The sequence below is a fragment of the Rhincodon typus genome, chromosome 8 (assembly GCF_021869965.1).
Source record: "Rhincodon typus isolate 14 chromosome 8, sRhiTyp1.1, whole genome shotgun sequence".
Taxonomy (NCBI): domain Eukaryota; kingdom Metazoa; phylum Chordata; class Chondrichthyes; order Orectolobiformes; family Rhincodontidae; genus Rhincodon; species Rhincodon typus.
The window spans coordinates 62,618,517-62,636,672 of NC_063339.1; the positions used below are offsets into that span (position 1 = coordinate 62,618,517).

General features: G+C 42.9%; 1 protein-coding gene across 1 annotated transcript in view; it reads left to right on the plus strand.

Moving 5' to 3' along the window:
- The window catches only part of ryr3 (ryanodine receptor 3), a 363,324-nt gene that overhangs the window by 1,093 nt on the left and 344,075 nt on the right, over positions 1–18,156 (plus strand). The gene's annotated exons all lie outside the window — the stretch shown is intronic.

Genomic DNA, 18,156 nt, shown 5'->3' on the forward strand with positions numbered 1-18,156 from the left:
ATTCAGACAGGCTTAGTGATTGGGCAAGATCAGGGCAAATGGAAAATAATTTGGAAATATTTGAGGTTACCCATTTTGGTAGCAGAAACAGAGTATTTCTTAAATGGTGAGAAGTTAGAAGATTTAGACGTCATAACGGACCTCTATGTCCTTGTTAACAAGTCACTGAAGGCTAACATGCAGGTCTGACAAGCTAATAGGAAGACAAATGGAATGTTAGTTTTTATTGCAGAAGGATTTGAGTACAGGAGTAGTGATGTCTTCAATTGTAGAGGAGCTTGGTTCGATCACACGTGGAATACTGTGTAGTTTTGGTCTCCTTATCTCAGCAAAGATATTATTGCCAGTGTAGGGTAACGAAGGTTCACTGGACTTGAGGTTGTTGACTTGCTCACCGAGCTGGCTTGTTTTTGTTCAGACGTTTCGTCACCATGTTCGGTGACATCATCAGTGAGGCCTCCAATGAAGCGATGTTATTCTACTCCGCTTGGAATTTATACTGTCCCCGTTTTGGTGAGTACTGTCGTTTTCTAGTTTTGATTTTATATGGGTTTGTATATATGGGGTCCAATTCTATATGCTTATTGATTGCATTATGGGTGGAGGACCGTGCCTCTAGGAATTCCCATGCATATCCATGTTTGGCTTGGGCTACTATGGTTACCTTGTCCCAGTTAAACTGATGGCCTTCATTGTCTGAGTGTAACTATATTAAGGAGAGTTCGCCGTGCCATTTTGCTGCTAGCTGATGATCATGTATTCTAATGGCTAGTTTCCTTCCTGTCTTTCCAATGTAATGTTTGTGGCAGTCGTTGCATGGTATTTTGTAAACCACGTTAGTTCTGCACTCAGATGATGAAGGCCATCAGTTTAACTGAGACAAAGAAACCATAGCAGCCCAACCCAAACATAGATATGTATGGAAATTCCTACAGGTATGGTTCTCAACTCATAATGCAATCAACAAACATGTAGAATTGGACCCATATACAAACCCATACAGATCAAAACCGGAAATGACACTACTCACCATATTGGACCGGACGGTATAAATTCCAAGTGGAATAGAACAATTTCACTTCATTGGAGGCCTCATTGATTATGTCACCTAGTATGGTGACGAAACGTCTGAATGAAAACAAGCCAGCTCAGCGAGCAAGTCAACAACCTCACCCACAACCTGAGCTACAAATCTTTGCGAAAACTTTGTTCACTGGACTTGTCCCCATGATGGTGTCCTGAGAATAGAGGTTAGGCAAACTGGGCCTGTACTGTTTAGAGTTTTGAAGAACAAGAGGTGAACTCATTGAAACCTGTAAGTTACTAAACTAATTGATCAAATTACTCAAGTGGCTAAACAGGGTAAATGCAGGTAAGATGCTTTCCATGGTTCGATCCATTGGTTATGGGATGAATTGGATACTAAATAAAAACCAAAAGAACTGTGGATGCTGTAAATCAGGAACAAAAACAGCAAGTCTGGCAGCACCTGAGAAGAAAATATCAGAGTTAACGTTTTGGGTCCAGTGATCCTTCCTCAGGACTGATCTGCTAGATCTGTTCAAAATCTGTCAAAATATAACAAGGTGATAGTGGCAGCCCACCACGATGGAGAGTATTCTCAATATGAAGTTGGCTGTTTTGTCCCCACATAGACTTTGCAGCGGTCACTCCTACCAATACTGTCTTGGCCAGTACATCTGCAACAAAGAGATTGATAATAGTAGAGTGGAGAATATTATGGCCAGGTGAGGAGGGTGAAATTAATCCCCTAATTATACCACACTTCATTTGACTGTAAGAGATTTTAGCTTTTCAAGTTAGAGGTTAGGTGATTGCCAATTCTGTATGTATCCACTATTTATGAGGTCAAAAATCACAGGACCAGGTTTTTTGACCTTGTTCCAACCCAGTCCAATACTGGCACCTCCACATAATCACTGTTTATGAGTTAAAGCCATAAAGATTTTACTCAAACAAATTTACTTTGGTTAAATGAAATACCAAGAAGTTTATTGAAAATTATTTTTCCCAACCTAAGAAAGTCTCAGTAACGCAAAACAATTTGTATGGTCAGCCCCAAATCATCCGGGCCCACAAACATACACACAAACATAATTGACATAGTAAGAGGCCAGACTAACGAGGGATTTACAGTTGGTATAAGTTAAACCAAAGGAGTACGTGCTACGTGACTCCTTCGCTGGTCTCAATGCAGTGAGATCAATAATAGTCTTGTTCAGTTGCTTTCCTGGATGCAGGTTGTATGGAACAGATTGCATGTTATAAAAGATCTTGGTTTGTAGTTAGCATTCTCTGAGGACTGATCATTTCTTTTACAGAGGTGGACTACAACTTCCAAAGACAGGGTAGGAGAGTTTTTCAAGTTGTCCTAAATATAACATTGTCTTAATCCTTCCTTGTTTTGGTGAGGCCCTTTAAGCAGTCTCCTCATTCGTATATTCCAGGGAAATGTTATTAGTCCGTGTCTGCAGCATTTATTGCTTCAGTCGGATTAGTGAGCTTTTGATTCATTTCAGAAGCATTTGAAAGTTTTCAGGGTGCTGTGAGATGGCCTCCAGGGGTTTGATCGCCTGTTTTGATCTCAGTTGTTGGGATGTGAAATAGTGGAATTTACAGTACTTTGTATGTCTGGCGGAATCTTTCTTCAAAAATGCTGAGCTAGCTTCTTTGAGGAGTGGCAATCTCATACAGGTTGCGACTTTTGGCCTTTTATTTTTGCTGAAGGGAGATTCTACTCAGCTGTCCAACAGAAATACAGAGTTGGGTTTCCAGCCTGACAATTCTTTCCCAGTGCACAGTGGCCAGGGAAGGTGAACCATGCCCTCTTTCCACAGCTGCTAGCTTCCATCTTCTGAAAACTAGTTCCTGACAGAACTACTTTGACAGTCATGAAGTAGGTCGGGCAAGTGTGATGTTAGGCTGCTAGATATGAGGGGGTAAGGTGCCAGGTAAGCGGGATACCAGCTGGGAATTGGATCAGCCAGGGAGGTGGTAGGGTGCCAGGGTTAGGATGCCCGTTGAGTAAGGCTCTGGCGGGTGAATTTTGTCTGTCCTAGTGGCAGTGGTGAGGAATTATGCCAGATCTGGCAGAAGTGTGGGAGGTATGGAGCCAGATGGGTCAGATTCTGTTCAGGTTGGAGGTTGGTGGAGCTCCAGTGGCAAGGGGGTCAGGCTGGGTGGGGTCTAGCCAGGCTGGGGGTCAGGTGTGGTTCTCGTTTGTTTGTGTCTGGCGGCGGTTGGAGGTAAGGGTGTCTGTAGGGGATGTGGGTCCGGCAGTAGATTTAGGGAAATGTCAAGGTCAGGTCCCATGGCAGCAGGATGAGATTCGCTCTGGGCTGGTGTAGGCGGAGCCTGGTTGGGTCCTGGGATGTGTCAGGTCAGTGTCTAGGAGTTGTAAGGGGTCTGGGGGAAGTGCAGTTGGTTGTATGAGTGTGAGCTAAATATGGGGTCAGTTTAATTGTCAGTCAGGAGTTGTACTATGTATTTAATAGGCTATCTTTTCCTGAGTAACTACTTCATTTCATAGGAAATCTGTCTGATTTAAGAGTCTCTTTTAAATAGAGACATTTGGAGTGTTCCGGGCGTAGAGGATTTACCCAGCAGAAAGCTTAATTTCCTGGGTTTTAAAAAGTCCAGCCAGGAAAGAGAAAATTAATAATTTTATCTTCAAGGCATCCTTGTGGCAAGGACATACCTGGCCATGAGGTTACAGATTGATGTTGGGTACAATTCTGCAGCTACTCATGGATGCCCAGTTTCAAGTTGCTGGATCTGTGCGAAATCTATCCCATTTAACATTGTGTCATGCCACGGGACTAGCTGGAGAGTACCCTTAATGCGAAGACTGGATTTCAGTTCCACAAGGCCTGTATGCCAGTTACTCCTACTGATACTGTCAAGAACAGATCCCTTTGAAACAGGTAGATCATTGAAGATGAGGTCCAGTGGTTTTTGCCCCGCTCTCTCATCCAGTGGAGCAGAATTGATGGGCTGAATGGCTTAATTCTGTTGCTGTATCTTATGGAAATGAAACAGCTAAGTGGCTGATAGCCTAAGTCCCCCAGCAGCCAACATCTAATTTGTTGTGCAGCGGGCAGATGGTAGATTGCTGCAGGATAAAAATATCAAGGCAGCCGCCAGGAAAGCAGGCACAGAATTGCATGGTGTACTGCTGGTCATCATACATTAAGTACAATTAGAGCAATGGAATTCCTCGCAATGACGAAGGCTTGTACTGTCTGATGGAGTCTACAGGGCGATGTGGGTTCCAAAATTGCTTTAGAAAGCCTGTAATTTATTCAATCCTAAACCACCGCTTCCTAATTTTATATGAGGGAAGTGATGAAAATGTTTGCAGTGGAAAACATGCCATTAGTCACTCAGTTAAGGCAAGAATGAACTGCCCATTGATTGATTTGAGCAACAGACTCAAGGAGAAGAAGCAAACAAGAGTTGAGGCTTGCATTAATTGTGACTGCGACAGGTATTGCTATGGCAGCTGGTTGCAGGAGGTGACATGACCTGGTGACAAAGCTCGCAGAGGACCCTATGGGATTAAGTGGGTAGTTACTACTCAGGTGCAGAGTGTAATCATGAATTGTTACTCTTCTGACTGGAAGAAAAGAAACAGCAAGGTTCCCCACTTGCCCTGCCCAAAGTAATGACCTGGACTTGGGCATACAGACCATCATTTTCAAGTTTAGCAGATGATGTAAAACTCAGAAATATAATAAACAGTGGGGACAGCAACAAACCACAAGAAAACCTAAACTCGTGAAATGGTGGACACATGTCAGATTGAATTTTATATAATAAAATGTACATTGATCAATTCTGGTGGGAAGAGAGAGGAGAAGCAATATCAACTAAGTTGTATAATTTTAAAGTTTGCTGCAACAGAGACACTTCTAATGGTCCCTGAATTAGGCAGTAAGATGCATAAGAACTGTTAGTTTTATAAGTACAAGCAACAGCACAAAAGCAGGATGTTACACTAAATCCTTTTTTTAAAAAAAAGCTAGTTAGAGCCTAGATGGAGTGTCATGTCCTATTCTGAGCATATCACATTACAAAGGATGACAAGCCCTTAAGGCAGGACAGATCAACTAGAATAGCCCATGTTACAAGGAAGAACAAGAGGAACTGGGGTTCTTCTCCTTCAACAGACAAAGTTAGGGGAGGTTCGGTCAGTGTTCAAAATAACAATGGGTTTTGATAGACTAAATAAGGAGAAACAGTTTCTGATGGTACAATGAACAGTAATCAGAGGACACAGATTTAAGGTAATTGGCAAAACACCAAGAGGCAACATGAATTGAAACAAATATGGCTGTTAGTTCCTATAATCTAAAATACCCTGATTGAAATTATGGGTGTAAGTGGATTCATTAATCATTTTAATCGGGAATGGAATAAATACTTGAAGTGGAAAATATTTCAGTTTTTTTTTAAATTCAGTCATCTGATATGGGCACCATTGGCTGGTCAACATTTATTGCCCTTTCCTATTGCTCTTCAGAGGCTGATGATAGGCTGCCTTCTTGAACCACTGCAGTCCATGTGCTGTAGGTTGACCCATGATGCAATTTGGGAGGGAATTCCAGGATTTTGATCCAGTGACAGGGAATGAATGGCCATATATTTCCAAGTCAGGATGGTGAGTGGCTTGGAGGGGAACTTGCAGGCGGTGGAGTTCCCATGTATCTGCTGCCCTTGTCCTTCTAGATTTAGATTTAGGAATACATACTACAGCGAATAGTGCACAAAATCATCATTCACTTGCACCCACCTGGTTACAAAAACCAGAATTTAAAAATTTAATAGAGCCAAAAGTTTAGCAAGAAAAAAAAGTCCAGATCTCAGCGCCCCAAATCCCATCTCCACAATGGTGCAGGCGCTGCTCCAACCACTAGGCCGCTGTCGCCACTTTACCGGCTCACTCTCACCACTGACCGCTGCTGCCTCACAGGCCCACTCTCACTGCCAGTGCCTCACTGTCCTGCTCTCACTGCCAACATCACTCTGGCCCACGCTCGATCCGCCATCGCTGCAGGACACAACCTACGCGTTCAGCTCCCACCACGCAGTTTCCGGCCGTGACCTGACTCCTCAGGTAGGTAGGTAGGTAGTTAAAAGGGTAGTGGGTGGGGGCAGGGGGTGGTGATAGAATTACTGCAGAGAGGAGAGAAGAAGAAAAAAGAACGGTAAAGAAAGGGAACTGGCGAGCAGAGTTGGAAGTGGTTGTGGATTTACATGATAATGTCATGGATTGGATACGTGGAGTGGATGTTGGTGCAAAAGAGCAAAGGATTTGGAATAATTAAACAGGTCTCTGAAAACACAGCTACATTGACTGTGCATTATCGATATGATTTAAGTAGTACAAGCCAGCTTTAGCTCCTGCTCAGAGCACTTTATAAAAGAAAGTGATGTTCTTGGCCGATCTGTAGTTGCAGCTCTCTATATCTGTTTTCTGTTGCTGATTCACTTCTCCACCTCCTTGTTCTTTTGACAGTATGGAATTGCCATTGAGGCTCACATGAATAAATCCTTTAAAGATTTGGAAGCCTCTGTAAAAACAATGGGGAGTTTGGACTGACCTAATGATGTAGTACAAGCAAAATATCTCCAATAGTGTTTTGCCTGAGTACAGCAATTCCCTTTAAATGCAATGGAATATGTCCATGTTCTGACTTGGTTAGTCTTCTTATCACGTGGCTTGATGCCATACTGGGTTTGGGTTCAAGATAGACTGGTTGAAGAGGAGGCACTGTCAGTACTCTCTTCAGGCTTAGATGTCAAAATAACATGATTTATTATACATCATTATTAAATACTACAGTACATGGTAATCACAGATATATTAGGCTCTGATCTTATCATTCCATTGGATAAGGGCTAATCCATCCTTTTCATGTGTTCATGTCCATATGCCGTCAAGATTTTCTTAGTTCTAGTTTGGTTTGACATATTAGTATTTGTAGTGTCTGTTATCATAGAATCCATATAGTGTGGAAACAGGCCATTCAGCCCATCAAGTCCACACCAACCCTCTGAAGAGCATCCCACCCAGCCCCAGCCCCCTACCCTATCCCTGTAACCCTGCATTTTGCAATGGCCAATCCACCTAACCTGCATGACTTTCGATTGTGGGAGGAAACGGAAGCACCCGGAGGAAACCAACGCAGACACAGGGAGAACGTGCAAACTCCACACAGACAGTCACCCAAGGCTGGAATGGAACCCAGGTCCCTGTTGCTTTGAGGCAGAAGTGCTAACCACTGTGCCACCTCGTGTTGTGTCATGTCAAATAGCACTCTGTGTGGACAGAGTGTTATGCTTTGTAATGTTTCTCTCCGTGACATCATTGCAAAGTTGCTCTGGGGTCCTGAAGCCCTCACAGAACACATAGTGGGTAGAGTGAGGAACTGGTAGAAGCAATGCAGGCAGAAACCAAATTGGAGTCAAAAGACAGCGAGACCAGATTCTTTGCATAGTTCTCAGGCAGATGAAATTTGGTTCTTGATGAGAAAGGTAGTGAGAACTTAAAGGTAGGCAGGCATATGGAGGTATCACATCAGTCATGATCCTGTTAGCCAAGTGGCCTACTCCTGCTTCTAACTCATGTGGTTCGATGTAAATCTTCCAGTCACTTGTCCAAGAAATTTGGTCTTGTGTTTAACATATTCATCAGTCACCTAATCTCTTTCTGGTAGGAAGTGCAGCTTACTTAAATTAAAGTGGCAAACAGTGACAAATTAACAGTTTTGTCCATTTAATTTCTACTTTGCTACTGTCAAATTTCAGATCTAAAAAGACAGCAGTGAGTTGAAAAGCATCCACGTGAGTAATGATTGCTTGGACAAGTGACTGGAAGATTTACATCAAACCACATGAGTTAGAAGCAGGAGTAGGCCACTTGGGTAACAGGATCATGACTGATGTAATACCTCCATATGCCTGCCTACCTTTAAGTTCTCACTACCTTTCTTATCAAGAACGAAATTTCATCTGCCTGAAAACTATGCAAAGAATCTGGTCTCGCTGTCTTTTGAGGAAGATAGTTCCAAAGATTCACAAACCACTGTGAGAAAATAAATTTTCCTCATTCTATAGTTAGATGGGCATTTTTAAATAGTGACCCTTGTTGTAGATTCTACAATGATGGGAAGCATCATCTCCTCATCCACCCTGTCAGGATCCCTCATGAAGTTATATGTTTTAATAAAATATACGAACTTATTCTTCTGACCTCAAGCAGATAAAAGACTACTTTCTCCACCCTTTCTTCATAAAACAACCCACATATTCCAGGTATCAGTCTAGTGAGTCTTCTCTCAACTGCTTCCAATGCATTTGCATTCTTCCTAAAATAAGGAAGTCAGGACTGTACACAGAACTCCAGATGTGATGTCATCAATTACCTATATAACCATAAGACCATTGGATACAGGAGCAGAATTAGGCCATTATTCCCTTTTGAGTCTGCTTCACCATTCGACCATGGCTGATATTCCTTCTCAACCCCACTCGTGTGCCTTCTCCCCTCATCCTTGATCCCTTTACTAATCAAGAACCTATCTATCTCTTTCTTAAAAACTTTTAATGACTTTGCCTCCAAGCCTTCTGAGGCAATGAGTTCTATAGATTAACTACCCTCTGGCTGAAAAAATTCCCCTTCATCTCAATTCTAAAGGGACATTCCTTTACTCTAAGGCTGTGCCCTCAGGTTCTAGTCCCTCCTACTAGTGGAAACATCTTCTCCACGTACACTCTATCCAGAGTGTAATCTGTAATACTGAAGCCTTTACAGAACACATACTGGGCAGAGTGAAGAACTGGTACCAGTAATGCAGGCAGAAACCAAATTGGAGTCAAGCACATTAATAATGTCATTTGGTCTTGTGTTGTACATATTCATCAGACCCCTAATCTCTTTCTGGTGGGAAGTGCAGTTACCTAACTTAAAGTGGCAAACAGTGACAAGTTAACGTTTTGTCCATTTGATTTCCACTTTGCTACTGTCAAATTTCAGATCTAAGTAGACAGCAAAGAGATGAAAGGCATCCTCATTGTGAGTAATGGCTCCTTAGACAAATTTCTGGATGATTTATATCAAGCCAATGAGATCCCCCCTCAACCTTTTTACCTCTATCTAGTACAGATCCAGAGACCTTGATTGCTCCTCATATGACACGTCCTTTATAGAACATAGAGCAGTACAGCGCAGTACAGGCCCTTCGGCCCACGATGTTGTGCTGACCTATTATCCTACTAAGATCAACTACCCTGCATACCCTACATTTTACTATCCTCCATGTGCCTATCCAAGAGACGCTTAAAAGTCTCTAAAGTATCTGACTCCACTACCATTGCCAGCAGTGCATTCCACACGCCCACCAATCTCTGTGTGAAGAACCTACCTCTGACACCTCCCATATACCTTCCTCCAATCACCTTAAAATTATGCCCCCTTGTAATAGTCACTTCTGCCCTGGGAAAAAGTCTCTGGCTATCCACTCTACCTATGCCTCTCATCATCTTGTACACCTCTATCAAGTCACCTCTCATCCTTCTTCGCTCCAATGAAAAAAGCCCTAGCTCCCTCAACCTTTCCTCATAAGACCTGCCCTCCAGTCCAGGCAGCATCCTGGTAAATTTCCTCTGCACCCTCTCTAAAGCTTCCACATCCTTCCTATAATGAGGCATCCAGAACTGAACACAATATTCCAAGTGTGGTCTAACCAGGGTTTTATAGAGCTGCCTTTTGGCTCTTCAACTCAATTCCCCTGTCAATGAAAGCCGACATACCATATGCCTTCTTTACAACGCTATCAACTTAGGTAGCAACTTTGAGGGATCTATGGACGTGGACCCCAAGATCCCTCTGTTCCTCCACACTGCTGAGAATCCTGCTATTAACCCTGTATTCTGCATTCAAATTCGACCTTCCGAAACGAATCACTTCACACTTTTCATAGTTGAATTCCAGCTCTGCATCCTGTCAATGTCCCATTGTAACCTACAACAGCCCTCCACACTATCCACAACACAACCAACCTTTGTGTCATCGGCAAATTTACTAACCCACCCTTCCACTTCCTCATCCAAGTCATTTATAAAGATCACAAAGAGCAGAAGTCCCAGAACAGATCCCTGCGGAACACCACTGGTCACCGAGCTCCAGGCTGAACACTTTCCATCTACTACCACCCTCTGTCTTCTATTGGACAGCCAACTGACATCCAAAGAATAATCCCCAGGATTATTCTACTACACTACCTCTGGACCCTATCCAATGCCAGCACATCTTTCCTTAAAAACGTGGCCCAAAGCTGCTCACAATATTCCAGATGTGATCCCTTTAGCTTCAGCTTTTCAAAGCCTTTCCCCGTATAGAAAATAGTCTATGCCTCTATTCTTCCTACCAAGTGCATATCATCACAGTTTGCCATGTTGTATTCCATTTACCACTTCTTTACCCACTTTCCTAGCCTGTCCACGTCCTCCTGCAGCCCCCCCCCAACTTCCTCAACACTACCTGTCCCTCCACTAATTTTTTTGTCATCTGCAAACTTAGCAACAATGCCTTTACTTTCTTGATCTTGATCATTATTGTATAATTTGAATAATTATGGTCCAAACATGGACCCCTGCGGAGCTCCACTAGTCACTGGATGCCACTCTGAAAAAGACTCCTTTATTCCCACTCTTCATCTTCTGCCAGTCAGCTAATCCTGTATCATGCCAGTACCTTGCCCATCATGTATCAGGCTCTTATTTAGCAGCCTCCCATGTGGCATCTTGTCAAAGGCCTTCTGGAAATCCAAATAGATCATCTCCACTGGCTCTTCTCTGGCTAACTTTCTCATTAAATCCTCAAATAATTCTAACATATTGGTCAGGCATGATCTCCCTTGATGAAGACATACTGACTCAACCCTATTTTACCATGCACTTCTGAGTACTACGCAATCTTATCCTTAATAATAGATTCTAAAATCTTACCAATTACTGAGGTCAGGCTAACAAGCTTATAACTCCCTGTTTTCTGCCTCCCTCCCTTCTTAAACAGGGATATTACATGAGCCATTTTCCAGTCCTCTGGGACCCTCCCTGACTCAAATAATTCCTGAAAGATCACCACCAATGCCTCTACGGTCTCCTCAGCTATCTCCTTCAGAACTCCATGGCATAGTATATCTGCTCTGGGTGATTTATCCACTTTCAGTCTTTTCACTTTCTCCGGCACCTTCTCCTTGGTGATGGCTACTACACTCATCTCTGCTCCCTGACTCTGTTGAAGTTCTTGTGTACTCTTGGTGTCTTCCACTGTGAAAAATGCAAAGCAACTATTCAGTTCCCGCACTATTTCTTGTCCACATTACTACTCCTGCCTCATTTTCCAGTGATTCAATGTCCACTCTTGCCTTGCCTTTATGTACGTTTAAAAAAAACTCTTCCAGTCTTCTTTTATATTACTTGCTAGTTTACCCTCAAATTTAATTTTCTCCTCCTCCCACTTCCCACTAATCTTCACCACATTGGATGCTTTTTCTTTTTCTTTTATGGTGTCCCTGACTTCCCTTGTCAGCCATGGTTACCTTGTCCTCCCCTTAGTATGTTTCTTCTTCCTTGGGATGACTCTCTCCAGTGTCTTCTGAATTACCCCAGAATCTTCTGCCATTGCTGCTTCACCATCTTCCCTGCTAGGCTCCTCTTCCAATCAATTCTAAACAGCTCCCAACTCATGTCTTTGTAGTTACTCAGTTGTAATACTGTTACATCTGATTCCACCTTTTCCCTCTCAAACTGCAGGGTGAATTCAGTCTTATTATGGTCACTGCCTCTTATGGTTTCTTTCACCTTAAGCTGTCTAGTCAAATCCACCTCATTACGGGCAATCAAGTTTTGATCTGTGAGACAGGAATCTGGCTAGTGAGTGGCCATGAGGTCTATTTAAATCTCTCCCCTGTCCACAGATGTTGACATGGGGCATGTTCTAACCTGGATCCTCAATGGCATGTCTTCAACCCATGTTGATACAGTTCTGGACTTCAATACTGAACTTTTGAAGTTCACAGGTACCTTTCATTATACACAGGTATGAGCACCCAACTCATGGATTAGACCTGGGTTAATCTCAGGGTTTCTCACTTTCTCTCTCTCAGTGCTTACTTATTTTGTGCCTACTTGGCTGCTAACATTATCCTTGGCGTTGCCTTCCCTTTTTATGTCTTGCTTCCTCAGCTATACCTTAAAGGCTCCCAGTACTTCTGTCTTGCCTTGCTGTTTAGTGCGACACACACAGACAGAACAGCACATGGTTCAACCATTGACCATGTTTCAATTCCAAGGGAGCAGTTCTCAGTCAGGCTGAGGGAGACAACCTGCAGTCAGGGAGTAGGTCAAGTAAGTCAAGGGCAACATCTGATGTCAATTCAAGGCTTGGGCATGGTCAGTTGACCACTTGGGGTGGTCATGATCAAGAAGTCCATTTCATTGCAGTCCATGGAGTGGGTCAAGGTTAGTCCTGCAAGTCCAATGCAACCAGTCCAGGCTGCCATGATAAGTTGTTCAGGGAGCTGAACACAGATCAGTCAGGGGCCCGTACACTCATCAGTTGGGGCTATCCATCCTAGTTGCTCAGGAATTGGGCTACAGTCAGTCCTGGGTAGCAGCTCAGTGAAAGTCAATGAGTTTAATGTGGGTCACTGCTGTAGTAGGAAATCTGGGGAAGTGAGTTCTGGGGATTGGAGTCCGTCTGCTAGGATGTCGAGGGAACAAGAATTGGAATGGGAGGAATCTCAACATTCACTCGTCATGACCTCTTTGACCTCACTGGGGTGACCATGCAGCATGATGACTAAGCTGTAGGCTCATGGAGCAGTGTTGGTAGATGAAGTTGTAATTCATGAGGTGTGTGGAAGCTCACAAATGATGGGCTCAAGAGGGAGTGCAAGGAAGAAAGGAACATGGAGATGTGGGAAGTCCGTGCATGGCCAGGTTGACCCGGTCTGCCAAGTGCAATCTGAATTGGCATCCCAACTCATGCGACTTGTAAAGGTGGATGAAATGGAAAAATGGCTATGACCACACCCGGAGAGGGAAAAGTAAATGTATTTTTTTTCTGTTTGAGTTCATGGCCTCTACTTGTGAGCAATGCAAGGCCCTTCAAGGGGCAGTTACATTAATCAAGTACTTTCACAGTACAAGTTGGATTATCTACATGGCATTTTCCAATTGTGCAGAGTACAAATCCTGGTCACCAGTAATGTTCGACTTGTTACTGGTCATTGTAGATTGACCAGAGTCATCTCTAAAGCAAAAGTAATCATGTGCGACTTAAAAATTGTCACCAGCAGGCTGTAAAACACAAAGATAAGGCAAGATCTCATAGGGTGCACAAGGGAATGGAGCTGATTTCCTTCACCTTGAACTGTAAGCACTCACCCAACATTCTCTCATATGCAGTACTGCCTTTCTTGGATGATGTGGGTGGTATTAGTAATCACAAAGCACTTACAATCTTTACTTAATGTGTATGGCATGGCTTGAGCTGCATGCTTTGAATAGTTTTATGTCAATGGTCCGTGTGGAGGCATTCCATTTCCCTCTTTGTCAGTGTTCTCCATGTCCCACTGTATGGAAGAGTACACGGAACCATCAAGAGGCAGATGTCTCACAAAGATGGCTACTGGGATGTAAGGACTACCCTCTGCAATCATGGCTGATGACTCCATTAAGCTGCCCACTGACTGAGGCCAAGGAATACAATGATATACATTCTTCCACCAGGGCCAATGTGAAGCAGATGATCGACCTGCTGAATATGAGGTTCTGATACTTGTATTGGTCTGGAGTGGCTTTGTAGTACAGTTCAGACAGTTTGTGCTACATTATCCGAGTATACGGTGTGTTATTGCATTAACATTGTGCATTGACACAACTGGAGCAGGCAAAGAGGTGATGTGATGGATTCTGAAGAATCGGCAGAACAGCTGCAGTCTTCCAAAGAGGGAGATGAGGACATTGAACAGAAGGAACATTACTTTCTGCATGAAAGCAAGCCAGACGAAAATAGATGGGAGTGGAAGGAGAACGTAAAGCGACTTCTGGCGATTTCGCCAAGTTGAGTGGTTGGACAATTACAAGGCAGATGTGGTATAGTGTGTTGTTCTCTTTGGCAGGTAAGACAGAGTGGCAGAGGATTATTTAAATTACAATAGGTTGGGAAAAGTTGATGTACAAATGGATTTACGTGTCCTCGTAGACTTTTTATTGAAAAAAAGCATGCAGGTGCAACAACCATTTCGGAAGGCAAATGGTATGTTGGCCTTCAATGCAATGTGGTTTGAGTACAGAAGCGCTGAAATATTATTGCGGCTGTACAGAGCCTTGGTGAGACCGCACCTGAAGTGTTGTAGGCAGTTTTAGTCTCCTTACCAAGTGCAGGCAGGTGGAACTAGTTTAGTTTGGGATTATGGTCAGCATGGACAGGTTGGACCGATGGGTTTGTTTCCGTGCTGTATGACTCTATGACTCTAAAAAATGCACTTGCCATAGGTAGAGTGCAACAAAGGTTCACCAGATTGATTCTTTGGTTGGAGGCTTTTCACAGACAGAATCAAATAGGCCTGCATTCACTAGAGTTTTGAAGAATGAGAGGGAACCTCATTGAAATGTATAAAAAGGCTGTCAGGGCTGGACAGATTGGATCCGGGGATAATGTTCCCCTGGTTGGGGTTGGGGGTGGGGGCATCAGAAAAAGGGGTTACAGTGTCAGGATACACTGCAGGCCATTTTGAACTGAGATGTGGAGAAATATCCTCACTCAGAGGCTAGCGAACCTTTGGAATTCTCTGCTACAAAAGGCAGTGGAGGTGAAATTACTGATGAAAGAAATAAATTTCTCTAAGCTAAAGATGTCAATGGGCATAGGGAGGCAAGAGTGGAAATATGATGTTAAGATAAAGGATCAGCCATGATCATGTTGAATAGCAGAACAGGCGTAATGGGTCAAATGGCCTACTCCTGTTCCTATTTTACCATGTTTTTACAATAGTTCTTTGTGAGCGGAGTGCAATGATCAGTTATTGACTATAATTTTGTTGCTACTCAAAAGGGAAGCAGTCCCTGTCTGTTCTCAGAAGCAAATGAGACCTTTGGGTTTTTTTTTTGTTTTTGTTCTTGCTGAATAAAAGTGTACATTTTCTACTGGTTGTAGGCTTTCCAGTATGTGATAGTCCCACATTGTAAACTGAGAAAATGTTAGATTACATCAGGCATTGGAGAAAGAGTAGTACTCTGTTAGGCTGGGGTCTAAGATGGGTTGATGCTAAGGACAGGTACTTTGTTTGTTTCCAAAATAACAATACATTTACAAATGCATTTGTATTTTCAATGAGGTGTCAGCTGTACCACCGATGTGCCCTGGGAAGTGTTTCTTTTGGATCCCCTTCTACTACGTGCACAGTGAAGAGCAACTCCTGCCCTCAGGGCTTGACTAGGGGCATGGCTGGATCTTGAAAATGACACTGGCTCTGGGAACCACAGGAGGTAATGGCATTGGTGAGTAGCTCTGCCTTTAATGAGAGGGAAGATGGGACGAACAGGGTGTCTAAGAGGCCTGGCTCATTGGTAACAAGGCAAGTTGCGAAAATAATTTGAGAAAACTTTCTCCAGCTCAGGGTGAGAAACCCTCCAAGAACTCTAACGAAATTGACATTTAGCTGGTTTCTGATAAAAGTCAGCCCTACATCCTGATTTCCTGAATTAAAAGGTCTGTTGCTATTGTGCTAATTCCATCCATTAATTAACAGACCAACCACTACACTTTTTCTGAGCTTCTATCCTTTTTAAATATCATGTAGCTTTCTATATTCAGGTCCCAATCCATGTCATCCTGCAGTCATATCTCTGTAATGGCTATCACAGTGCACTTACAATTTATCTATTTTGTTTTGAATGCTACATGCATTTAGTTATTCAGCCTTCAGAACAGCAGTAGAGGATTCAATACCTCTGGAAAGTGGAGGGAAAAGATAAAAAAGGATGAGAAAACTTCTTTTCCAACTATCCTCTCAAGGTGACATTGTTAGATCTCCAAGAAATGCAATATCCAGATGTGTAAAAGTGTGATTGCTGAGAGTTGTCAATAGTGAAACAGAACAAATATGTATTAACTCAGAGCAAATTGCAATGATGAAAACATTAGGGCGACAAGGTGGCTCAGTAATTAGATCTGCTGCACTCATAGCGCCAGGAATCTGGATCCAATTCTACCCTCAGGTGACTCTGTGTGGATTATGCACATTCTCCCCACTTCAGTGTGGGTTTCCTCCAGGTGCTTCAGTTTCCTCCCACAGTCCAAAGATGTGCAGGTTAGGTGGATTAGCCTGGGAAATGTGGGCTAGGGTGGGGTCCTCCTCAGAGGGTCAGTGTAGACTTGATGGGCCAAATGGCCTCTTTCTGCACTGTAGGATTCTAAAAATATGAAACATAACAGTTTAAATAGGTAATGTGCAAAGTGGGCAAAACACATCATACAATTATCTTTGTATTTTTATTGAAAAGAAATCAGATGATTATGCATAATGCACATGTTATTTCACTTCAACAAATGAATCCTTGTGATTTCATTTCTTCTAGCAATAGAACATTGCCTTGGCAATAAAGCAATGTTCCATAAATACAGATGTGCCATTTGTGGTGGAGATCACTGTACTGCCTTGACTCAGACTGCAAAACATCAGAGTCACCCTGACCATAGACATCACAAGGCCTAACCAATAGCTATTAGCTTGTTTACAGGGTCATGAAAGAGCAAAACAAAAGTTTAATTTAGTTACAATTTGGCACTATTTATATAAGATTCAGTTTCCATGTGTATTTGTTAATATACTGATATAACATTCCAGAAAAAAAAGATGAGACAGTAGAACAGAAACATATGTAAAACATAGAAAGGTTTAGAACACAGAAGGAGGTCATCTGGCCTCTCACGTCCCATACCAGACAAAAAAATATCCAGTCTAATTACACTTTTAAGCTTTTAGTCTATTGCTCTGTAAGTCACAGCATCACAAATACGTATCCAAGTCTTTTTTTGAAAGCAATTAGGGACTTTTGCCTACCTCACTGTTTTAGGCAGTTCCTTCGTAATTCACTTATCGGATGTGGGTGTTGCTGGCTGGGCAATTGCCTGTCCCTAGTTGCCTTTCAGCAGGTGGTGGTGAGCTGCTTCTTGAACCACTTCAGGCCATGTGCTGTACGTAGACCTACAATGCTATTGAGAAGGAGGTCCAGGATTTTGACATAGTGGTCATTTATCTAATTTTTTAAAGTTTCAGGCAAAGTTACAAAGAGTGGACTGAAGAACCCCACAAATCAATTTAAATTAATTGCACAAGTTCAACTTTTATTTTAACAGAATTTTAACAAGTCGTGGAAATTGATTAATAGCACAGAGGTGGATTAACCTGATAAATTTATAACTTAGCATAAATTTTCCTTTCTTTAAGTGTGGGCGCAAGCATGTTAGGTTGGAACTACTGCATCACCTCCTCGCAGTGCTGAGAAAACTCACTGTATCACAGTCAATCACTCATTAAGAGTTGAGAGGCAGTGGAAGTGAGTTTCTCAGTGATTCACAGGCCTCCACACTGACATCCTGAGTCATCAGACACTGCCAGCCAATCAGAGACCAGAAGCTTCTGGGTCCTAAAGTCTGCTCATCACGGGATCCATCAAGAAGAATGTAATGCTGTTTTATACTCTTCCCGCAGGATGAGTGTTCCAGGGAGAGAAGGTATCAGAAGGTGGCTATTAGAACCCACCCATTTACAACTACATTCATACCTCCAATTGCCACCTTTCTCCCTTGTTTTTGTCAGGAAGGCAAGTGTTTGGGAAGGTGGTAAGTTGGGGCCCTTAAATGGCTTCACAGATAGTAGGAACTGCAGATGCTGGAGAATCTGAGATAACAAGGTGTAGAGCTGGATGAACACAGCAGGCCAAGTAGCATCAGAGGAGCAGGAAGGCTGACGTTTCGGGCCTAGACCCTTCTCTGTTACATTATTAACAGAGCTCTATCACCAATCCACTGTGTCTGTGTTACATTATTAACACAGC